General features: G+C 45.4%; 1 protein-coding gene across 5 annotated transcripts in view; it reads right to left on the bottom strand.

The window, feature by feature from the left end:
* Positions 1 to 25,536, bottom strand: part of TSNARE1 (t-SNARE domain containing 1) — a 495,466-nt gene that overhangs the window by 389,422 nt on the left and 80,508 nt on the right. The window lies entirely within an intron of this gene.

The following is a 25,536-nucleotide window of genomic DNA, read 5'->3' as shown; positions in this document are numbered from 1 at the left end:
GATGTATGCATTGACAGATGTCTCAGCAAAAGGGCTGAAGTCTCTTTTGGGTGGCGTTGACACAGTGGTGTATTTGCAACTATTCCTTTTGTCCTCCATGGAGAAATACCCAGTTGTGGACTGCACTGGGAACAGCCTAATGGTATGGGATACCTCTTGTACGTCAGTCTCCTTTTTATCTTTCGAAATATCAAAACCAAGCAGATTCACCACTGAGATTCACCACACAGGGAAACTTTAGGACTAAAGGAAATCACTCACCATTCTCACCTAACTGGGCCAGATACATAAAAAAGGATGAAAGCACAACTGCCTTGACAAACCAAAGGATGAAGGTAAATCTATTAAAAGCAGAGTAAATCCAGAGTACAGCTTCTCCATCCAGTCCCAGTGTACCACGCACGCATGTAACTGGAATCTACGGCTACAGGTGCCCCTAGGCCATAAATCTTTCATTTTAGGAGAACAATCTTTAGTACAAACCTATGGCAGCCAACCTGCAATAGCCCAAACAGCCAAAGAGAAGGATGAATGTGTGTATTTGTGTGTGCGTTGAAGAGACAAAAAATGAAGTAAATGAGAGGGGAAGTTAAAAGAAGCCATCTGCAAGCCAAGGGTTTCCAAGACACTCAACAACACAATAATCAGTCACGTCGAGCATGTCAAACTATATGGAGCCTATAATGTCTTGATGGAAGTCACTCATCACAACTACTAAGCACTACAAGAAACAAGATGAAGATTCACTTGGGGAGCCTGCAGCGGACTTAAGAACAACTCTTATCTCTCCCAGGTCTCAGATTTGCCCACACCTCCCACAGTAACACAACCTCCATTGCAAAATCCAACCAAAGATCCAGCAAAATTCCTACTTGGGAAAATAACAGCACATAGAAGATCATTACGAGGAACTTTCTGGGCAGGGACAATGACTTGTGCTTTCTTTATCTCAAAGCATGGCTACAGATTAAAACCACTGCAAGCAGGGAAGCGGGACAACCAACAGCTTGAAAACAGAGGCTGATCTTGACCCATCCTTTCTTTTTGGAGATAAGCAAGTGCAAGCATTTGCTGCCATGACTTCCCCAAAGCCACACACAACAAAACATGGGAGTGAAAAGTCTACACTGCATCGTAAAATGACTTGATTACAACTGGGCAAGCGTTCCTTTGGCAAACAGTGAATGCATCTATTTTTGTCCCCAGCGGAGCGGTGCTAAAGGGGGAGAGCAGGATGGCTTTTAGAGCACTCCAAACGCTTCATGTTCATTTATCATTTTCAAAGCTTCCATTTTAAAAGTTTTTCTCCCTCTGAGGGAGAAAAAAAAAACAGAGAAAGAAAATGAAATATTTTGGTTTAGTTCAAGCATCCTTTTTAGCAACAACCACCTCCCACCCCGTCCTACTAAGCCATTGAAATACTCGCTATTCACACAGCTCCGCAACCACACTCTTACCCCACAGTAAGATATTTACAGGAAAATGGAAGAGTAGATCTAAATGCCTCTGATTTGATTGGCAATAAAAGCATTTCCCTCCCCATCCCCATGGCACCTCCTAAGTCTTTTGTCTACTGCTCCTCAGGGAGACTTGTCCAATTTACTGTGAAGGCAGTTGGTACAGATTGGAACAAGTATTGCCTGAAATACTGGATACAGGAGGGGAAAAGAAAGAGGGAGAAAAAAGCATTTTAGCACAGCTTTAGCCTCATCACCTAAAGTACAAATGAAGGAACAACCACCCCCAAGCCAGACTAAGAGGCCATCCATCCTGCCAAAGACATGCATTTGTATTTTAATGAGATGTGATGTACTTCTTGCTTTATATACCCAGTAGAAGTCAGTCATGCAGGGGATATAAGAGCAGGATGCAGGATGTCAAGGAAAGGGTTGGTCCATGATTCTTGGGTTGGGAAAGATACTGGAAGGCAAAATTAACTAAAGATTTCAGGTTGGATATAAGGAAGAAGTTCTTTACTGTAAGGGTGGTGAGGCACTGACACAGGATGCCCAAAGAAGTGGTAAATGCTCCATCCCTGGCAGTGTTCAAGACCAGGTTGGACAGAGCCTTGGGTGACATGGTTTAGTGTGAGGTGTCCCTGCCCATGGCAGGGGGTTGGAACTGGATGATCTTAAGGTGCTTTCCAACCCAAACCATTCTATGATTTCCTTTACACACATCAGTCTCCATGCAGAGGGACATTCACATGGCCAGCATTAGTAGTAGCAGGAATGAAAGGGAAGATTTCAGTATGAAAGAAATAGGTTAGAGAGCACTTGTGCTGATTTTGGCTGGGACAGAGTTAATTTTCTCCACAGTAGCTGGTATGAGGCTACGTTTGGATTTGTGCTGGAAAGACTGTTGATAACGCAGGGGTATTTTCTTTACTACTGAGCAGAGCTTACACAGAGTCAAGGCCTTTTCTGCTCCTCACACCACCCTACCAGTGAGTAGGCTGGGGGTGGACAAGGAGTTAGGGGGGACACAGCCAAGACAGCTGACCCCAAATGACCCAAGGGATATTCTACACTATATGATGTCATGCTTAGGATATAAAGCTGAACCCATACCATTCTACGATTCTATGACTCAGAACAGTCCTAACAGACCAGAAATGATGTTCAACAAAGAGAATAAGATGCTGCATAATTCAGGTCAACTGCAGGGACCTGAATTAAGAAGCAGCAAACAAGAGCATTAATGGACTATGGGGAACAACTGGCCAGTGGCACAGAGAAGAATGGAGGGATACTACAGACTACAACCTGAACATCAATCTACAATGACATTCCATGTAAAAGCAGGAATGTCATCATGGGATTCATAACAGGGATTACAATCTTCCAGACAGGTGATGTAAACCTTTTGCTTGACCCACACTGCACAGTCCTGAGCTGCAGGCAATAAGCTCCAGCAGCGACTCTAAAGACAGTCTAAGGGGAACTTGGAGATTGACAACAGGGCAAGACAACGTGACCTGACAGTAAAGCCTGAGTAAACAGGGCTGCTCTGCCTATAGAAGGGAAAACTGATGGGAAAACTTGAGCATTCAAATCTGTGCAAAGCTGTTGCAAAAAGACAGGGAGGAAAACTTCATCTATGTTGGACAAGGCATGGGAATAGCTCTAAGCCAAAGCAGGAAAGATGAAGTGAGACACTGGGAGCGCCTATGAGGAAGGATAAAACACCTCTGGGAACAGGTAACATGGGGAAGGTCTTCTTACACCTGGAGGTGATAATGCCCGTAGTGCGCCAATGGGCTGATCTGTTTAACACCTTCATCTGATCTGGCTAATGGGGCAGAGTGTACCCTTAGCAAGTCTGCTGGTCTCGCTACTGGGAGGAGTAGCTGATACACCAGAGGGTCCTGCTGCCATCCCAAGGGACTGAGACAGGCTGAAGAAATGGGCCAACATCCCAGAACGGTTGAGAAGACCATCTAGGCCAATCCCTTCCTGCTTTGAGCAGGATCAGTTAGAGATGTTGCCCAGGATTGTGTCCAGTTGGGTTCTCAGTGTCTCCAAGGATGAAGACTACACAACTTCACTAGGAAAAGTCTGGCTTTTGACATCCATCCACTGGAGTCCCTCCTTGGTATCTAAGCAGCCACATCATCCAAGTGGAGATCATGGATGATTATGGGATGGGAGGAAAGGGTCACACAATGTGAGCAACTACAAAAATGGTCACAAACACAGAACTTCCATTCTCCCAACTTCCTGCCTTGCATTTGCAAGTATCCCAGACTGAGCATTTACTGATGGACTGATCCACCACGCTGCAGGGAGAAACTCCAGATTCCTCAGGAAAGAGCATTAGGAACTTGGCTATGGGTTCAGTGGGACTTTCTGGCAGGTTAAGAGCCAACTGAAGCCAAGACCAGGCATCAAGGTGGATTCCTTCTCTTGAATTCCAGTGAGCTGTGGGCTCCTCTCACCAGGATTCCTCCTGCTTGGGAAACGGCACTGCTCCCACAACACAGACTGTTCCTGTTAACAGTAAAATCAGTTTGGATAATGATGAGGATAATTACCTACCATCAATGAATGCAGGGGGTAATGAGAACAGCAGCACTCTTGTCCTCTATTCCCAGCTCTACCAACACCTCCCTGATAGAGAAGCGCCTTCACTGGGGGCTTCACAAGTGCAGTGATGATGACACCTCCATTTCTGGATGAGCAACTACAGATACATTTTCCTAAGGCTTCAACCCATATGAAATCATTGCACCAACCAGCCTGACCTTCTTCATAAAGGTCAGATCATTTCACACAAACCATGTTTATGCATCAACCCCTACAGCCTCTGTGGTCAGAGCAGGTCACCTCTTCCCATAAGAACCTCTCTGAGGCTCCGGCTAATGAAGGATCAGCCCCAGCCTCTCCATCAGTAGACGTGTATCTTCCTACCTCTTGAACTTTGCTGTTTGATGTCTCTGCTGCCTCCTAACCTTCCCTCAGATGAACTGAACAGATTGACCCCTTTCATTTCTCAGTAGGAGACTTGGTTACCAGCACTCGCAAGCCACAAGAAGAAGGGAAAATACTCAGCATTTTCATGCTCTTCCATAGAGCTCTCTCCATTTCCCTGCCTGTAAAATGGACAGACAGATACAGAGCCTTCCTATTTGCAGAGCACCAGGATTAACTTGGTTAATATGAAAGCTTTTTTGAAGCTGTGAGATGAAAAGGGCATATTTGCAAGCATGCTGCTTCCCCAAATCCCCTTTATAACAGTTTGTTCCCCAGACTCGCCTCTGTCACTCGTGTCACAGACATACCACTTTTTACCTTCTCTTCTCAGGGATTTTCCTCTATTATTAAACCCAAAACTCAGTAAAACTTTGTGCTGTTCACCTGGAAAAATCACAGAATGGTTTGGGTTGGAAAGGACCTTAAGATCATCCAGTTCCAACCCCCTGCCATGGGCAGGGACAAATCCCCAGGTGCTCACAGAGCCTCTTGACACAGCTGTCATAGGTCAATCAGATTAGCCATAGGGGATGATTTCCTCCTTTTCCAGTCCTTGCTTGTGAGGTAATTTATGCTCCTGTGGACTTTTTGTGATGTTTGTGATATTAACATCATGTTTTCAGGTGGCTTTGGGCAGACAAAGAGAAGAAAGCAGTGCTCAGGAGCTAAAGAAAGGAGTGGCAGGAGAGTGGTCCAGGAGCAATGCCCTGCGGGCAGCATGGCCAGTGATGCATCAATGAAGATGCTTCTTCCCACTTTGCTTCTCAGTGAAGTTTTAATGCTGATGGAAGATCCTTGGAGAGTGAAGTCAGCTCTGTCCCCATGGCCTGAGGAGCACACTGTCTAGCCTAGGTTGACACGGTACAAAATACGGCAGCAACAACAACAACAAACAAGACCTCAGGACACTGTATCTGTAATCAGACTTCCAGAAACTTCTAGAGACACATATGTAGTACGTGACAGGCACAAAGTCAGTTATGACTGTAAACAACCCTGATTCAACACACTGAAGCACATTCTTGTCTACCCTCCTCCAGCTGAAGCGTACTACAGGGCGAAGCAAACGCCCACAGCCTTAAGGCACTGTGGAGTAGGTGCAAAGTAAAACCAGCACTGATTATCTCACAAACGAGCTGCTGCTGCTATTCTGGAGATGTGCTAAGAAACAATGAGAACAATTCTCTTTTTGCATTCATCCTTGTCAAAGCCTTATTTCAGGAAAGCATCTGATCGCTTTCTTAACAGATTCTTTTCTTCCCTTTGGTAGAGCTGACATTGTAGATGTCTCCAGGAGCAGAGCAGTTTGTATCGGGAACAGATACCATGAGGATAGGCTGGGAAGTCAGAGGTAGTGAGACAAGACATGCATGATATTTCATGGAGATATATACTGAGACACAAATAGAGACACTCGGTTCGCTGTGCTTCTAATTGGGATGACACCAAATGCTCTGTCTGGCCCCAGCACACTTGATCACAAGCTTCCTCTCATTTTCCACCAGCTTAGCAACATTATGCAAGCCCAACAGGAACAGTTTCTCCCTAACCCCTTCCTTCATCAGTCAATCATCCCCAACACTTGAAGCCTAACAGCACCCATCAGGTACACCAGATCCTTTCCAGCCAATCACAAGGCACCTCCATCCCCACCAAGCTCCATCTAACACCTCCTCTTGATGTCAGAGGGCTTCAGATCCGATGGACTGTCATGCAACATGAAGGAGAAGGAAGCCATAAGAGATGGGAAGGAATGAATGCAAGTCATCTGTATACATTTCACGTTACACAGCTGTCTGTGCGTGTCAGACACAAAGAAAGGCAAGCAATCTGGGAGCCTGTTGTGCTCCTTTCATGTCAGTCCCAGTTGCCACTTCAATACACAGACTTCTCTTTCACATCGACCTGACTGCATATCTTTGCTTGAAAGTCTTCAAATCCTGCTAAGAGGCACCAGAGACAGGTTGGCCTTAGGCAAATGCCAAGGATAAGGACCAGATGTATTTTGTTTAGCTTGGGAATCTCAGATTCATAGACGCCCATTCATTTAAGTTGTATAAACTACTCAAGAGCAAAAGTAGCTGCTAGAAAAAGTCTTCCATCAAAAGGCTCACAGATGCCATAGGAAGATGGATGCCTTCCATCTTCAAAGCACAAGGCAGCACACAATGAATCGGTTTGGTTCCCAAAGCAGCAACCAAGTGTGATAAATGACAAAGTGATTGCATGAGCAAGGCCAACCCTCAGGACCCAAATATCTGTTCACCATCAGGCTTCCTTGATACTGAGCTATTTAGATCAAGAAGGTAGGTGGTATTTGGGAGACCAAAGATGTTTTGGAGTCTACCGCCACTGAGATGCATGTCACATATTCTACTGTTCCACTCCAAGGCTATATGGATGGCAGTGCTTAAATGACTAAGTGCCAGGTCACTGTTAGCTCATTTTGACTGAGGTGTGATGTAACCCATCCTATTGTTTTAAACTGGCATTAATATAATGGTTAAACAACATTTCTCCTCACTTCTCCAAGAGAAGATAGAGAGCTTCCAACTTGAATTTCCCTAGTACAAATGCTCTGAAACACTGTTTGTGCTAATCCACAAAGGGTTTTCTTTCTTTTTCCCCTATATTGCCTTCTTCTGTCTGCTGTTTTGTGCCATGCTGTCTGCTTTTTGTGAACCTTGCATGTAGAACGGTCTTAATCTATCCCTATGCTAGGAAAACACAGCCGTATTACATATTTCAGTGAACAGCAAAATTGCATTTCCAGTCAGTTCAGAATCCAGGTGTCATCTGCCTTTTCACTGCTTCCAAAGGATGAATATTAATGTCTACTTGCTGTAAAGGAAAAAAAAACAGGGAAGAGGAACACAAAGAAGAGGGAACTGGTGTCTAGTTTGCTACTGTGAAGTTAGAGTCAACTTATTAATTATGGAAGATGTACATGCACGAATGGACAAAGACCAAGTGCAATGCATGAGGTCAGCTTAACTAAATTAGAAATGACACATATAAATTTAGATTGGATTTCAAAAGAATAAGCAAAAACGCATCTGAGGATGGCAACAAGTTCTGAGGCAACAGGAACATCGTGACTGACAAACCTGCAATGTTTTCGGGGAAGAAGATGCAGAGTAAAACAGGATGCTTGAATTAATCAAGTGATAGATTCCTTAATCCTTGGATCCTGCTCCCCCATAACCAAACATCATTTGTTTAATATATACCACTTCCTGAAGTAGAACTACTGCTATTCAATGTACACCATCAGAATATACATCAGCCTCATCTCTCATAAACACCAAGGTTTATAGCCCAGAAAGGCAACTGTGTGCTGGGCCGCATCTAAAGGAGTGTGAGCAGCAGGTCAAGGGAGGGGATCCTGCCCCTCTGTTGTGCTCTGGGGAGCAATCCCCCCCCCCCCGTCCTGATCCAGCTCTGGGGCACCAGCACAAGAGGGACGTGGAGCTGTGGGAGCGAGAACAGGGGAGGCCACGGAAGATGCTGCAAGGGCTGGAGCAGCTCTGCTCTGGAGCCAGGCTGAGAGAGCTGGGCTGGGGCAGCCTGGAGAAGAGAAGGCTCCTGAAGGGGAGACCTGAGAGCAGCTCCAGTGCCTAAAGGGACTGCAGGAAACCTGGAGAGGGGCTTGGGACAAGGGATGGAGGAACAGGCCAAGGGGAATGGCTTGAACCTGCCAGAGGGGAGACTGAGATGAGCTCTTAGGTAAAAGCTCTTCGCTGCGAGGGTGCTGAGGCACTGGCACAGGGTGCCCCACAGAAGCTGTGGCTGCCCCATCCCTGGCAGTGTTCAAGGCCAGGGGAGAGGATGAGCACCTTGACCAGCTTTATTTCAACCTTCCCCCTCTCCAAATAAGAAGGCATTTTTAAAGCAAAGGATGCTCCTCAGTAGGTCACAGACAAGGAATTGTTGGTGTTGCTGTAACGGGGCAACAGTATGAAAATGAAGTATCACGGATTGAAGAGGAAAAAGCAATAGAGATGTTACTGACCACAGACATTCGCATAAGGAATGCAGCAGAAAAACACAGCAAAATATTTCCCTAAATCCTATGAAAACACACTAAAATCAGCTGGGGATGGGATGTTCTCCATGATGGAGCAGAGCCTCCTGCCACATCTGCCTGCAGCAGAGCGGGGTAGGCAAGCACAGGATTAGCATAGCAAGAGAAAAGAGATTTCACCGAGTTTGAAGGCTTACAAGCAAGGACAACAAGAAAGAGCGCACGGAGCATCTGGATGTGTAAATACGTGCTGTCAAAGGAGCTTGTCTTCTCCAGACCAAAACACACTTGCAGAGAGAGCAAACAGCACAAAGCAGCTCAATTCATCACCTCCCCAGCTTTCCATCACCCTATGACAGATGCATTTTGGGGTACATCCAGTATCACGCTTAGAAGACCGCATTGGTCGTCTGCTCGGATGCAGCCTCCAGTTATAAACCAGAGACCACAAAACGCCCTGTTTCAGCTCATTTCCCAGCTTTAGTAACATTGGCCACACACTTCGGGACTCCTCCTATCTGCTGATAAGCTCCTGTAGCACATGATGGCACCAAAGGGAACCAAGTGCAAATAGCAAGGAGAAAAAGCAGCTTCTCTTCAGCGTGTGACTCATGCAAGAGGAACGCCAAGCGCTGAACAAGCCAAAGCGAAGCAGCTGACTATCAAACCCAGCACGTAAGCACAGAGTTGCCCTTCAAAACACAGATTGCAGTTTATTGCACCAAAAACCACAGTCTTTTTCCCTACAAACAGCCATTTGCAAGAGCCTGATGAAGACAGGACATACAATGTGGGATGCAGTTGTCTAAATGTAGGTGTCAAGTCCCATCGGAGATGCCCTTGTGAGGCACATGTGGGCCTGGTAGACCTGAGAGGTGATGCACAGCATTGGAGGCTGGCAGGAGAGTGAGGACTGGCTCCAAATTAAGGCTCCTAAATGTCAGTGTGTGCAAAAGGTATCTGAGCACCCATAGCTACTACTACATCGTGACCCATAGCTTCATAGGCAGTGAAGGGTGGAGAGCAAAATAGGCAGGTGTCTACATTTCAGTACAGAGGAGTGGAGGGAGATGCCAGCTCTAGGAAGGACAAACGCACAACACATTAAAGAAAAGTAACATTTTTGTTTAAGTTTCTTATTTTCACCTCTCTTCTCTGTGCTTTATCTAATCCTAAACTTCCTCCTAAAACGGTAGGAAGGTGAGGCCTCTTGGGGCTTGGAAAAAAATGACAGAGTTGGGGGGAAAAGCCCATAAAATCTGAGTCACCTGGAAAAGGTAAACCACCCCTTAATTATCTACTGCAAGAAGTAATGAGTCTAATCCAGAAGGAGATAAGAAGGAAAGGAAGGAGATACTCCACCATGTAAAGTCTAGGTGAAGTACCAAAAAGGATCCTAGGGCTGCATCAAAAGGAGCAGGACCAGGGAGGTGATCCTGCCCCTCTACTCTGCTCTCGTGAGACCTCACCTGGAGCATTGTGTGCAGTTCTGGTGTCCTCAACATAAAAAGGACATGGAACTGTTGGAACAAGTCCAGAGGAGGCCACGAGGATGATCAGGGGCTGGAGCACCTCCTGTATGGAGACAGGCTGAGAACATTGGGGCTGTTGAGCCTGGAGAAGAGAAGCTGCGTGGAAACCTCATAGCAGCTTCCAGTGTCTGAAGCGGGCTACAAGGATGCTGGGGAGGGACTCTTCATTAGGGACTGGAGTGATAGGAGAAGGGGTGATGGGTTCAAACTGAAACAGGGGAAGTTTAGACTGGATATAAGGAGGAAGTTCATTACTGCACGGGTGGTGAGGCACTGGAATGGGTTGCCCAAAGAAGTTATGAATGTTCCATCCCAAGGCCAGGTTGGACAAAGCCTTGGGTAACATGGTCCAGTGTGAGGTGTCCCTGTGCATGGCAGGGGGGTTGGAACTGGATGATCTTAAGGTCCTTTCCAACCCAAACCATTCTATGATTCCATGAATCTAAGAACTTACCTCATTCTTTGTACAGGATGCTAAAATCTTACACAAGCAAAAAAATGCAACAGGACTATAAGAAGAAGGAGGAGGAAATCAAAAATCCATCATGTGGTATTAAATGTACCACCCCCAAGTCAGGCAATATGGGAAAACAGTGGGAGAAGCCTTGATCTGTTTGCCACGTTCTCATGCTTTTAACAAAGCAGCCACAACTAATCATGTAACTGGACTGGATTTGGTCCACCATGCAAGGACACATCTCTGTGCTGACCCACTTTGTCTTTTCATATGTCAAAACCAGAAGGAAATCCTTCAGCTAAGCCCAGAACCAGACAGTGCAAGAGCTGCCAGGATATGCAAGATTCACCTCTTGTGGTCAGCTGCTCTGTCTTTGCCTCTTTCCATGACCATGGTGAGCATGCCCTCCACTCAACCCCAGTATCCTGGCCTTATAAACTAGGTTAGACTTAACCCTAAGAGCCATATTTCAAGATAACTATACTATCAAGAATCGCCAGCTCTTGATATCTGTTGATTATCAGATCAACTTGGTATTAGTTCCCTATAACCTAGGAGGAAAGATAAATACTTAGCAGAAAGCAGAGGCATCACCAGAAGCCCATCAGCCACAGAAGGCTGTTCAGCTGGTGGCGAAGCATCCTTCTGTGCTCAGGCAGGCTTGAACCTAAATCCATCTGTGCATTTATGAAGGTAAACAGTTTTTGGAGACTAAAGTGAGGAATGGGCATGAGGAATTAACAGATGCTGAGTTCACATCTGATGGGAAGTGTGCAAAAGATGCATCTGTGTTGTGCTTCATTTTATTGCTCTTCACAGAAATACTCTATGCTGTATAACTGCACACCTATAAGGAATCTATGTGAATGAAGACAGGCTGAGAATATTGGGGCTGCTCAGCCTGGAGAAGAGAAGCTGCGTGGAGACCTCAGAGCAGCTTCCAGTGTCAGAAGGGGGCCTATAGGGATGCTGGAGAGGGACTCTTCATCAGGGACTGTAGTGACAGGACAAGGGGTGATGGGTTCAAACTGAAACAGGGGAAGTTCAGGTTAGATCTAAGGAAGAAGTTCTTTACTGTGAGGGTGGTGAGGCACTAGAATGGGTTGCCCAGAGAAGTGGTGAATGCTCCGTCCCTGGCAGTGTTCAAGGCCAGGTTGGACAGAGCCTTGGGTGCCATGGTCTAGTGTGAGGTGTCCCTGCCCATGGCAGCGGGGTTGGAACTGGATGACCTTAAGGTCCTTTCCAACCCAAACCATTCCGTGATTCTATGATCTCTGTATTTACCATTGGTAAATAACCTGAATAAATCATATTTAACTTGAAAAAATAAAAGATAAGCCAGCTGTGCACAGATGAAAACTCTGGCTTTAAATTTAATGAAGACATAAAAGCTAACCCATTGTACCCTTCAAATCAAAGCCCAATCTCACTATAAAGAAGGAAATGAAAACACTGCAACTGGAGCACAACCTAAATAGTTTAAGATCCAATACAAACCCAAACAAGCCAGACAAATAAATCCATGAGAACCCAAGGAGGGTGCATAGAGTTGTGTCTAATGGGTTCGTTCCACAATGAGACCAGAAATACTTATTCAAATTGAACAGTGCCTCCCTCTTCATGCTGCTTTAATCCAGGGATTAAATGTTACCCATGAGAGGTGTGAGAATCTGGCCCCTAATGATTACAAGGCTCATAAAAATCAGAAGACATTGTTGCTATATCAACAAAGTATCATAAACAACTGCAGCAATTACATTTTGCCAGACATTGTAGATATTGCAGATGCTTCAAGATGCATTGGTTCATTGCAAATCAGATGTCCAAGCTCCAACAAGGACTGGAGAAGCACAGAGCAAACCAGGTTCAAAATCCCTTTAAGGTCATCCAGTCCAACCATTCCCCAGCACTGCCAAGGCCACCACTAACCCATGGCACTGAGAGCCCTATCTACGCGGTGTGTGAACGCTTGCAGGGATGGTGACTGCAGACCTACCCTGGGCAGCCTGTTCCAATGCCTGAGCACCCTTGGGGGAAGGAATTGTTGCTCAGCTCCATCTAAACCTGCCCTGGTGCAGCTTGAGGTCGTTTCCTCTTGTCCCATCCCTCGTTACATGGGACAAGGGACAGACCACGCTTCACCACAACCTCCTTTCAGTCCCACTTTAAATGGCTCTAAGGAAACCGAAGCCCCTACCAGGTCATTACTTTGCAGGGAAATGCTTTGAAACCAGTTTTCCATTTGAAAAGCTGTGATAGCCTCTCTCTGCAGATAAAATTACAGGGGAACTAGAGAGGAACGAAAGGCTAAAAACAGAAACGTGGTCCAGATGGATTCCCGGCTGAATTCTATCAAATATTTACAGCTCTTCTGTCACCAAAACTTACGTTTCTTTTTGATGAGGTGGAAAACGAAGGCTCCTCCACCTGTCTGCTTCTCTGCTTTAAACCGTCACAGAACATAGAATAACGTTATGGAGGAAGAAACAACCCTACAAAACCAAACCCCACTCCAGACTTCAATCTGAGCTGTAATCACTGCTAGTGACTCTGATTAATCAGTGCTGATTCTAAGACGGTGTGAAAAGAGATATTGTCTCTTTGCTTAATTTAGCCCAAAGTTGTTCCCTAAATTCCAAGTTCAAGAGTTGGCTCATTAAAATAGGCTTAGCTCGGATAAGCACAGGCTGATACCACCATCATTCACAGAATAAATTAACAGCCTAGTCCCATGACAGCGCTGTCTCTAGATACCAAAAGATATTTCATCATGTGTGATAAGGGTAAAGTATCTCCTTTTTCATTAAAAAGCAGCCAAAAAGTTCTCAATTTTCTGCTCACAGAAACGTACGTTCCATTTGCCAACATCCAGGCTGCCAGACCTCAGTTCCCCAAGAAGGAGGGAGCAGTTTATATACACACAACATGCAGATTGACTTTGCATTTGTGGTGGTCCTGATGGAGAAGTTAGGCACAGAATCACAGAATGAGTTGGGTTGGAAAGGACCTTAAGATCATCCAGTTCCAACCCCCTGCCATGGGCAGGGACACCTCACACTAGCCCATGGCACCCAAGGCTCTGTCCAACCTGGACTTCAACACTGCCAGGGATGGAGCATTCACCACTTCTCTGGGCAAACCATTCCAGTGCCTCAGCACCCTCACAGTAAAGAACTTCTTCCTTATCTCCAACCTGAACTTCCCCTGTTTCAGTTTGAACCCATCACCCCTTGTCCTATTGCTACAGCCCCTGATGAAGAGTCCCTCCCCAGCATCCCTACAGGCCCCCTTCAGACACTGGAAACTGCTCTGAGGTCTCCATGCAGCTTCTCTTCTCCAGGCTGAACAGCCCTTTAAACTGCAAATAATCCCATTGGTCCTGGCAGGACTTTTGGGGAAGGATGTAACTGAGCATCAGCAACAATATGGGCAATTCAACGCTTTTGTTTCAAGGAGTGTATCAAGGCAGTGCTTGGTACTTACAGATTTGATGTAAAGGGTAACAAGGTGAAGGCAATGAGCTGAAACCAAAGGATGAAGGTCCAGGTCACGGCTCTCAGATTTCTTACTCAGACTTATGCATCTTTGCTCTTCTCCCTGTCCCCAGTGAGGGAGCCAAAGATCTTAAAACACTAATTCCTCCCGTAACAATGCATGTGTTAAACCTGAAGTTTGATCTCTGTTGGGTGTTCTCCAGCTCTCTGCAGCACAAAGAACTATCTCCTCTCATATGTTTGCAGCTTAAAAGGGGAAAACAAACACACAAACAAGCATAAACCATCACACTGCAGTCTGCTTCCAAATCCACCTCACATATTACCACATCGCATAAGAATTTATAATACATTAGATGTTAGGGGTATATCCCTTTTTTTATGACCTTAGATTTACTGTTCAATGCACATTATGGCTTTTACAAGAGACAAAGAGACTACATAATGGCTTGGTCTCCACTGGATGTTGACTTGAGAAGCACTACAATTAATTCAAATTAGCATGCTGCCCTTCCTTTCCCTTCACACTTTCAGTAATGTCTCTCTAAAGCAATCTCTGATTACCAGTCATACATAAAAGCTTCAAAAAAATACTCCTCCACAAGCATATGGCAGAGCAAATTTGTCCAGCATTCCAGGCTTTCCATGGCATTTATCTTGAGGAAGGTATTACACAGCGATAGAGATGTCTCTACGTACTGGCTACACTCAGAAAGACCCAGAGCTATTCCTTATCCTGTTGTGGCATGTGCCATCTCCTTAGGAGAGCATCCTGCTCCCTGGAGATGGTTCAGACAGATGAGGACTGGAATCAGCTGTAACGTCCAACACGAAAGTCAAGGCTGTGCTTTCTAGGAGCTGTAACAGACCTCAGTCACATGCCATGGCAATAGCATTCAAATGCACGTCTCCAAAACCATCACTTCTTTTAAAAAGCAACAGAAAAAGAGGAAAAGAAATAAGAAAAGAAGAAAAAAACCAGCAAGTTTAACAAAGCCCTTTATGAACAACATAACTCCCATACACAATGGCCACTGTGACAAACATGGCAATAACCAGAATGTTCCCACCACAGTGGCACTATTCATGATGTTCCCCTACCTAAGGGGTAGATGAGCACAGAGAACAGCACGTCAGCTGTCAAACACAACAGCAGCCGCTGCTGTGAGTTAACCTTAAGTGTTAAGGTACCATTCCTGCATCGGGATATTGTCTCAGAACACACTGAACCAATTCAGCCTCCCTGATTTAACAGCGTGACACCAGCGCTCAGGCACCGCGCGATGGAATAGCTTTGAAAAGTAACAACCCCAAATGATGTAATTTCATTAAGGCAGGCTGACCCTTGATGCTTCCACTCCTGTTCCTCTCTGGTATCGTTTTACAGTGATTTAGTTCACTCTGTTGCAAACCTCCTTTTTCTTTCCATCTTCCCAAGCTGTGTATACATGTATAACTATAGACCAATAAAGAGAACACAGATAAACCCTCAGGGTGTTTCTCTCCATGCTGGTCCAAATAAGAACACAAGAAGAACAAGATATTCCAAGTGTTACACTCAGCAGTTTGGAGCGTGCACAAAGACCCTTTAGTGGCTATTTCATGACAAGATACAAGAGCTAACAGTGCCTTAAGTATACACAGAAGATTCTTCAAGCTCGACTTCTGCTGCAGAGATTTTAAGGTTCAAATGTTATTTAAACCCAAAATAACATCAAGCTTTTCAATCTGCAGGGTTAAAAATCTTCCCTATAGACACCTTGCGCTGTCCTGAGGTCGAGGCAGACAACAGACCCTCAGAGAAGATGCTGGTTTTCCTTCCTCCCTGCATCCGCTCACGTGCTATCTCAACACTGCTGCAGCATCCAGATGCTCTAAACCAATGCTCTAAAGGGGCATTAGTTAAAACAAATTGCTCACGTACGCCCAGTCTCTCTGTCACTGAAGCCAACACAGATAGATTAAACCTGAAGGACTCTCAGGACCTGGAAACTCAAGACTGGATTTATACAGCAAAAGCTGAACGGTCTGAAAGCTGCACCTTGTGAAAGGAGATGTTAAAGGGGTTAAAACTTAAACAGGGGAAGTTTAGATTGGATATAAGGAAGAAGTTCTTTACTGTGAGGGTGCTGAGGCACTGGAATGGGTTGCCCAGGGAAGTTGTGAATGCTCCATCCCCGGTGGTGTTCAAGGCCGGGTTGGACAAAGCCTTGGGTGGCATGGTTTAGTGTGAGGTGTCCCTGCCCATGGCAGGGGCGTTGGAACTGAATGATCTTAAGGTCCTTTCCAACCCTAACTATTCTGTGATTCTATGTTCAACTGTCAGGAATTTCATTCTCTAGCTCTTCTCCAGCAGTTACACACACGGGCTTCTCCTTCAGTGATTAACATTTTGGTTTTGCACAGATGTGAACCTATGTATACAAAATTTCAACCTACAAACATAGAGCAATTTCAATTTTATTAGCTAAATAACTGTCAAAATAACCCCAAAATGAGAAACCTGTATGAATCTCTTTGGAATATTTGGATTCCTCAAGTGAGTCTCAATATACACCTCCTGTATGGAGACAGGCTGAGAACACTGGGGCTGTTCAGCCTGGAGAAGAGAAGCTGAGTGGAGACCTCAGAGCAGCTTCCAGTAACTGAACAGGTCTACAAGGATGCTGGGGAGGGACTCTTCATCAGGGACTGTAGTGATAGGGCAAGGGGTGAAGGGTTCAAACTGAAACAGGGGAAGTTCAAGTTGGAGATAAGGAAGAATTTCTTTACTGTGAGGGTGCTGAGGCACTGGAATGGGTTGACCAGGGAAGTTGTGAATGCTCCATCCCTGGCAGTGTTCAAGGCCAGGTTGCACAGAGCCTTGGGTGCCATGGTCTAGTGTGAGGCATCCTTGCCCATGGCATGAGGTTGGAACGGGACGATCTTAAGGTCCTTTCCAACCCAAATCATTCTGTGATTCTATGATTCTAACTGCAGTATGGATTTCTTCCTCTGTAAAACAAGCCTATAATGAACCAGAGAGATGCACAAGAATCCCAAATAAAGAAAAGTCCCATTAGCCATGAGCCAAAATCTTCTGGTGTGGGTGAACACCAGGCTGTGATTTCAAGCTGTGGGCTCCAGAGAGGTTTTTCCTATCTTAATTATGCCAGAATTCTCCATTACTGTAATCCAGCTCAACCTCCCATGCTATTTTACCTCCAGGGAACACCAGAAGCCACAGCCTCCATCCTTTGCAGAAACCTGTCAAACTCTTTCACTTAATGGAGTAAAATTCTAAAGCATTTAAATCATTTTCTGATGCATGCCATGACTAAGTCAAGCGAGACCTTTATCAGCCAACGCTGCAGACGGGGACGGGAGCTTCATTACAGCTCAGTGCAACCAACAGAAAAGGAAGGAACTGAATCAAAGGGGTTGCTTCAGTAGATCAGCATCAACCTTTCAGCCAGGGCTGAGTTATTTCACTCATCAGCTCCTCAAAAGAGCAATCAGATGGCCACAATTCCTTTGCACAGTCTAAGAGTGAAGGTCAGCTCTCCCATTAGGGAAGTCTGATAGTCCCATTTGGACGGATACCATCAAAACACAGAGTGGCCTTTACATACTCAGGACATGACTTTTCCAGGCTATAACCTATTCAAGAGGGACCAACAACTGTCGTATTTCCACACTGCTAACAAGCCAAGCAGCATGCAGAATAAGACACACTAGAGAAGACCAGCATTTGACTGTGAAGTGTAAGGATAATGTTCACTTAAGGGACTTCAGTCTGACTGGCATATGCCTCAAGCCTCCTGCTGCCAGGACTAAAACATCCTTAGTATTATTTAACATTAGAGATGACAGGTTTCCTGCCTCAGAAAGCATTGTGCACTCAGAATTCTGTGTTAGACCTCATCTTGATATAGAGCTGATCAAAGGACTGGAAATGTGTGGCTGATTGGGTAATCGTGACTGGTTCACTTAAGAGACAGATAGGTAGATAGATAGATAGATAGATAGATAGATAGATAGATAGATAGATAGATAGATAGATAGATAGATAGATAGATAGATAGACAGACAGAACCATATCCTAGAACAGCCATATAAACCCTTTCCAACTTTAAAAGGCCAGCTTTACAAAGGCATATAAGAAGACAAAGAGAAGGGTAATTGGAGATGATAGAAATATCAACAGCAGGTCAAAGGAGGTGATCCTGCCCCTCTACTCTGCTCTCATTCGACCCCACTTGCAGCACTGTGTGCAGTTCTGGAGTCCTCAACATCAGAAGGACATGGAGCTCCTGGAACAAGTCCAGAGGAGGCCACGAGGATGATCAGGGACTGAAGCACCTCCTGTATGGAGACAGGCTGAGAACATTGGGGCTGTTCAGCCTGGAGAAGAGAAGCTGCGTGGAGACCTCAGAGCAGCTTCCAGTGTCTGAAGGGGGCTACAAGGATGCTGGAGAGGGACTCTTCATTAGGGACTGTAGTGATAGGACAAGGGGTGATGGGTTCAAACTGAAACAGGGGAAGTTCAGGTTGGAGATAAGGAAGAAGTTCTTTACTGTGAGGGTGCTGAGGCACTGGAATGGGTTGCCCAGGGAAGTGGTGAATGTTCCATCCCAGGCAGTGTTCAAGGCCAGGTTGGACAGAGCCTTGGGTGACATGGTTTAGTGTGAGGTGTCCTTGACAATGGCAGTGGGGTTGGAACTGGATGATCTTAAGATCCTTTCCAATCCATTCTGTGATTCTATGAACACATAGGAATTGCACAGTTCTCAGGCAAGATGGCAACTCTTCTTACATGGGGTAAAGAACTGTACAAAATGCTCCAAACCCATAAGCTCATATATGAACGTGGGGAAAAAAGGAGAGGAAACCATCCAACCAAAAACCCAAATAACAAGGGATGGGGAAACCTAACTTGCCCAATGGAGCTGGTGCAGGACAGGACAGAAGTGGCTGAACCCAGAAATAACTCTGAAAATCAGGAATGTTTTTAACATCTTTCTACCTTTGGAAAATACACGGAAAACATCCAAGTGCAGAAGTCCCTTGAAAGCCAGTGCAAATTATTGTCCACCCCATCAGTTGCTCAGGCAAGTTCAAAAATAGCAGCTCAGATGTGATTAAATCCAGCAAGCCTTGGTAACACAAGCACCAACACTGTGAAAGAGCAGGGCAAGCAGCGACTGGGCTCATTAGTGCTGATTTGTGACACCATTTGGCAAAAATCAAGGGAATTCCAGAAGAAAAGGGAACATTGAATCAAAGCTACAGGGTAAAGCAGAGCATACAGTGCCCATTAATGGCCTGCCAGCCCAACAACAACTCCAGGAAAAGAAAAGGGGGAAAAAAAGAAGGAAGAAAAAGAGAGAGATGAAGCAGCTGATGTTGGACTCATTTATTAAAGGAGCCTACTTTAAGTTCTTAATGCAATAGGCAATTTAACCCTTGCTTTCTCTCCAGCAAGGGGTAGCTCAGTGCATTGGTTTCTCAACTACCAAGTAACCAAATGCTCAGGCTATTAAAGTTATTAAATATTCAAGCTATTAAATATTCAAATCAGCATGGATTTATGGAAAGCATGGCTTAATGATCTTGGTGATGTGGTCATCCATAAGATCACAAATTGCACTGATCACAGAATGGCTTGGGTTGGAAAGGACCTTAAGATCACCCAGTTCCACCCCCCTGCCATGGGCAGGGACACCTCACACTAAACCATGTCACCCAAGGCTCTGTCCAGCCTGGCCTTGAACACTGCCAGGGATGGAGCATTCACCACTTATTTGGGTAACCCATTCCAGTGCCTCAGCACCATCACAGTAAAGAACTTCTTCCTTATGTCCAACCTGAACAGCTGATAAAGGTGACAACCTCAGGGCAGAGTGAGCAAAGAAAACCAACACGTCCCAGAACACAAAACCTCATCAACCACAAGACATCAGGCTATAACGACATGCATGCAGCTACCAGAGATGGAAATGTTTCCAGAACAGCCCACTGGGGATGGCTTCTTGGCCTTCCCTGGGCTGCTTTTATCAATGGCTTTGTAGAAACAGTTTAAGGTCATGCAAAGATGAGTGGAATTGGTTAAAAGTGTTGTGCTGACAGGGCACTGACATGGGGATGTCACTGCCATGCTCCTCAGCGCTGACCCCCATCATGGCCACATTATATTCAACTCTACTGCTCTGTTCTACGAAAGAATGACTAAGATACCAGAGAAACATTCAAGTATTGGAAATGCAGAGCTTGTCTGAACCAAAAGTACATTTTAAATCACAGAATCATGGAATGGTTTGTGTTAGAAGGGACCCTAAAGTTCATCCAGCTCCAACCTCGTACCACAGGGAAGGACACCTTCTACTAGAGCAGGTTGCTCCAAGCCCCATCCAGCCTGGCCTTGAACACTGCCAGGGATGGGGCATTTTGGTGCAACTTTATCTATATATTTATGTATCCATCATCATTGTATGGAAATAGTCTTTAACTGACTCAGATTGGCCAAACGAGCCAACTCATGACAGACTCAACTTTAAACTTGGTCACAAATGAGAAACTGGGTGAAGATTTCCATTAGGAGGCATCATTACCATTGAAAAAAAGGCTACAGTGGAGATTTCAGAGAATGAAAAAGCAATGAGAGAGAATCTAAGTTTAGATTTCCCTCCCCCTCTTAAAACATAGCTTTGGTTCAGAGGGAAAATAACTGAAGGGGAAAAAAAACCTTCAAGTATTTGCTATATGAAAGGTCAGAATAGATAATGAGAGTGATTCCTTCTGGCTTTCTGATCTGTTCCTCGGCTGCCACTGAAATCACTGCAGCTACTCACAGTGACAAAGCTCAGCACATACATGGATGGAATGATCATAACTGCCTTGGTGGATTTGGGGGGGGGGGAAAGGGAGATAAAAGGTCTGGGGTGGCTTTAGTGTCACCCAACCTCCCCATGGCTGTGAAGTGTGTAACATCATCTGCATTAGCATCTGGGTGCTATTTCAACAACATCTTCTCTAGGATGATGATTCTGCCACTGGTGCCCCTGTTCAGAGCAGACTTATCCTTTGGTAGCGCACCATTACTTCAAATGAAGCAAATGGATTTGGGACCCAAATGAATCTTCTTCACGATCAAGTTCCTCTAGCATCTCCTTAATTCCCTCTGCAGCACAGGAGGCTGACTACAGCAGCGACAAGCAGCCCTCCCCATCTCTCTCTGCCCATTCATTCAACTTCTCTGCTTTTGCTTTTCCTCCTCCTGCATTTCCTTTGTTACAGATACCAAATAAACTGCTTAATTCAGGCATTTCCCTCTATAGAATCACAGAATGGTTTCGGTTGGAAAGCACCTTAAGATCATCCAGTTCCAATCCCCTGCCATGGGCAGGGACACCTCACACTAAACCATGTCACCCAAGGCTCTGTCCAACCTGGCCTTGAACACTGCCAGGGATGGAGCATTCACTTCTCTCAGCAACCCATTCCAGTGCCTCAGCACCCTCACAGTAAAGAACTTCTGCCTTATATTGAACCTGAACTTCCCGTTTCAGTTTGAACCCATCACCTCTTGTCCTACCGCTACAGTCCCTGATGAAGAGATAGGTTACAGTGACCAGTTTGCAAACATGCTCCCTTGGCATGCAAAACCTGAAGCTCCTAAAAGCAAGCATCACCTCCCTCCAGATCCCCCCATAAATCCCCAAATCATGTGCCACAGATACTCTCCTCTAACACAGCCGTCCTCTCCCCTTAGATCCAGAACACTGTCCTTCAGTTCTTGCAGCAGCAAAGGCAATTTAAATGGAAAACTGATGTTCAGCAGAAAATAAGGAGCTTATCTCAGATGAATCCAGGAAAACTAAAAATAGTCACCTTCAGAATCACAGAACCAACCAGGTTGGAAAAGCCCTTTAAGCTCACCCAGTCAAACCATTCCCCAGCACTGCCAAGGCCACCACTAACCCATGGCACTGAGGTCTCATCTCCACGCTGTGTGAACACTTGCAGGGACGGTGACTGCAGCCCTGCCCTGGGCAGCCTGTTCCAATGCCTGAGCACCCTCTGGGGCAGGAATTGTTCCTCAGCTCCATCTAAACCTGCCCTGGTGCAGCTTGAGGCCATTTCCTCTTGTCCCATCCCTTGTTCCTTGGGAGCAGAGCCCAGCCCCTCCTGGCTCCATCCTCCTCTCAGGCAGTTGTAGGGAGCGATCAGGTCCCCCCTGAGCCTTCTCTTCTCCAGACTGAACCCCCCAGGTCCCTCAGCTGTTCCCCATCACACTTGTGCTCCAGGCCCTGCAATTCTGCAACCAAGCTGGTCAGCGTTGCCAAACCATGCTCTTTGGTTCAGCAACCTCTCATCTGGAGAGCTACTGCACCAGTGGTTGGAGCCCACAGCGGTACCTACCCACACACCACCTTTTCTAGCTGAAGTCCATAAAAAAGCAATTACTCTCATCCCCAGAAGCTATTTCTATCCCACTCTTGCTTCTGTCTTTGCGGAAGTGCTTAAATTCTACAAATAAATCACATCCTTACTCTTCTCCATGAAATATTAAAAGGTGGGGGGGGTTCGTTTGGGTTTTTTTATGTTCTGCTTGATCCTTTTTTCATTTAGAAACAGAAGGCAAAGAAACAATTTGCATCCGTGGCACTCTACCTCTATTATTGTATCGCAAACATACATTTCCTCATCTTTGCAAAGATAATGGGGGTTTACAATGCTCTTGGTGGAGTGTTTATTCCAGAAATGCGTAACTACAAACAAAAACCTCTATGTAAGAATATATGGGACCTTTATCTAATGTAGTAAATACAGTATTAGGAGAGGGAAAACAGAAAATACATAGATAAAAAGAAGAAAAAAGAAAACATGCATTGGAATGGGGAACTTGCACACACAGAAAATTTGGAAAGAGATCCTATTTTAGGTCATGGCTTGAAACAAGAGTTGGTTTTCTTCATTACAGCAACTCTGGGACCTAGAAAGGCACCTGAGATGTTAACAAGGATCTGAATTTATGGTAGAGGTAAAAGGGAAAAGAAAGGATAAACTTGCCACTCTTTCTATATCTCTCTGTGTAAAGGTGCATATAGGATCCGAATAGCTGTATTTGCAAGGACTGGAGAAACACTGTCCTCAGACAAAGCTCCTCGAAATGAATCTGTAACAATTGATGGGCAAAATGTGGCCCATGTAGAAACTTTTAACAGCAGGACATAAATGTGCCTCAAAGCCAGACGCAGAGAGGCAGAAGAGGGGAGGAGCTGGCTCTTTGTGATGCATAGGACACCAGGAAAGCAGCAAGGTTCCAGCTTGCAAACTACCACAACTGGATGGGTCCCATTAATAGAGCTCTTCCAAACCGATCTTTGACTTTACTCCTCTTCAAAGAACCATAGCACAGAAACATAGAATCATTTAGGTTGGAAAAGACCTTTAAGATCATCAGACCCAACCATTCCTCAGCACTACTAAGGCCACCACTAACCCATGTCACAAAGGGCCTTGTCTAGACATCTTTTAAGTACCTCGAGGGACAGTGACTCCATCACTGCCCTGGGCAGCCCGTTCCAATCCTTCGTAACCTTTAGGAGAAGAAATCTTTCCTAATATGCAGTCTAAACCTCCCCTTGCACAGCTTGACCTGCTCCAGAAGAGATTTCACCAAGCTGGGAAGCACATGAGCAACATCTATGGAAGGGAGAGGGGCCTTCACTCCTCTAAAAGAGGTACAGGAAAGACAAAGCTCAGCCCTGCAGATCCAAAAGACTGAATGAAGGCACTTCAGGGCTCTAGATGCTTGGAGAAAGTTGGACCAGGCTGGACCAGCTGATGGATATCTTGCAGACATGGTCACTACAGGGGATGCTTCAAAAGCAAAAAACAGAGCAACTTTGTTCAAACCATGCACAGGGAGGCAGAGGGATGTCTTTAAAACCAGTTTGTGGTTCCATCTCTCCCCATATTCATCAATATGTGAGATTTAACCTGTCATGGCAGGGGGGTTGGAACCCAAACCATTCTATGATTCTATGATTCTTCTACTTGCTCTAAGACAGTCTTTTCCACTTGCAAAGCTCTTTGCCACCTATCCCTACTTCGCCTGCACCATGAAGATATTCAACACATGAGCATCCTTTAAAACATTACTCCACCATCTGGAATGAACAGTTTCACATGGAAGCTTGTTCTTTTATCCCGTGTTTATACGGCACCTGGGGTCCCCAAGTTGACTTTTATCAGAAAAGGCAAATTGAGGCTACAAAGAATTGCACCAAAAAGGAATTTCAAGTCCTGAAAGACTTTTAATAGCAGAAAACAGCAGAGATACAATAAGAAAATAAAAGCCATGAATCAGCATTCAACCCAGCTTTGATTTCAGCTATTAATGTGCAAATGATGGCTACTCAGATCCGCTCTGCTGCAAATTGCTCGGGTTTGGATTCACCCACCTTAAAAGCAAGTTAATAAGAAAAAATTTCCTATTCATCTCTGTTGCCTTTACCTTTAAGTGATGATATGCATAGAAAATCACCACTTTTGAGCCTTAAAACATGGGATTTTAATGACCTATTTAAGTGCCATGCAGCAAAACTTCCCTTGGTCCAGTGAAACAAGTCTGAGCAGTTTCACTCCAGGATTTCATGAACTTCTATTTGAAGGAGACAGTTTAGTTGGCTCTCTTCTACAGCACTAAAAGCTTGCCCAATCCCCATGTATTCCCTTTTAACTGGTCTGTGTGAAAACAGGCAGTTTCCAAAGAAACAGTGTACCCCCATGCAGGAGGATCAAGAATCTCCCAGTTCCTGCTGTAGTTTGCCCTACCACCACTAATGTTCATTGCTGCAGGTGCATGCCTGTGAGTTTACTCCTGTTCCAAAACAGAGCCACAGAACGGTTTGGGTTGGAAAGGACCTGAAGATCATCCAGTTCCAACCCCACTGCCATGGGCAGGGACACCTCACAGTAACCCATGTCACCCAAGGCCCTGTCCAGCCTGGACATCGACACTGCCAGGGATGGAGCATTCACAACCTCCCTGGGCAACCCATTCCAGTGCCTCAGCACCCTCACTGTAAAGAGCTTCTTCCTTATATCTTATATATCCTGAACTTCCCCTGTTTCAGTCTGAACCCATCACCCCTTGTCCTATAACTGCAGTCCCTGATGAAGAGTCCCTCTCCACCATCCTTGTAGCCCCCTTTGGACCCTGGAAGCTGCTGTGAGGTCTCCACATAGCTTCTCTTCTCCAGGCTGAACAGCCCCAGTGTTCTCAGCTTGTCTCCATACAGGAAGTGCTCCAGGCCCTGATCATCCTCGTGGCCTCCTCTGGACTTGTTCCAACATATCTGTGCGCTTTTTATGCTGGGGACACCAAAACTGCACACAATGCTCCCAGTGAGGTCTCAAACATGCCACCATCACCTTCTTTCCCTGAAGCCACAACAGATAATTTCATGCTAGATTATGTATCTAGCATGAGGAGGTGCACAATTACCTTGCGTGGGTGGTAACACATTTTCCTTATTAAATATGGTAATCTTTGGTCTATGGACTTATT

This window comes from Pezoporus occidentalis, unplaced genomic scaffold (genome assembly GCF_034315485.1).
Source record: "Pezoporus occidentalis ecotype Australia unplaced genomic scaffold, CSIRO_AGI_Poc_V1 ctg3, whole genome shotgun sequence".
Lineage (NCBI taxonomy): Eukaryota > Metazoa > Chordata > Aves > Psittaciformes > Psittacidae > Pezoporus > Pezoporus occidentalis.
This window is presented reverse-complemented; position numbering and strand designations above follow the sequence as displayed.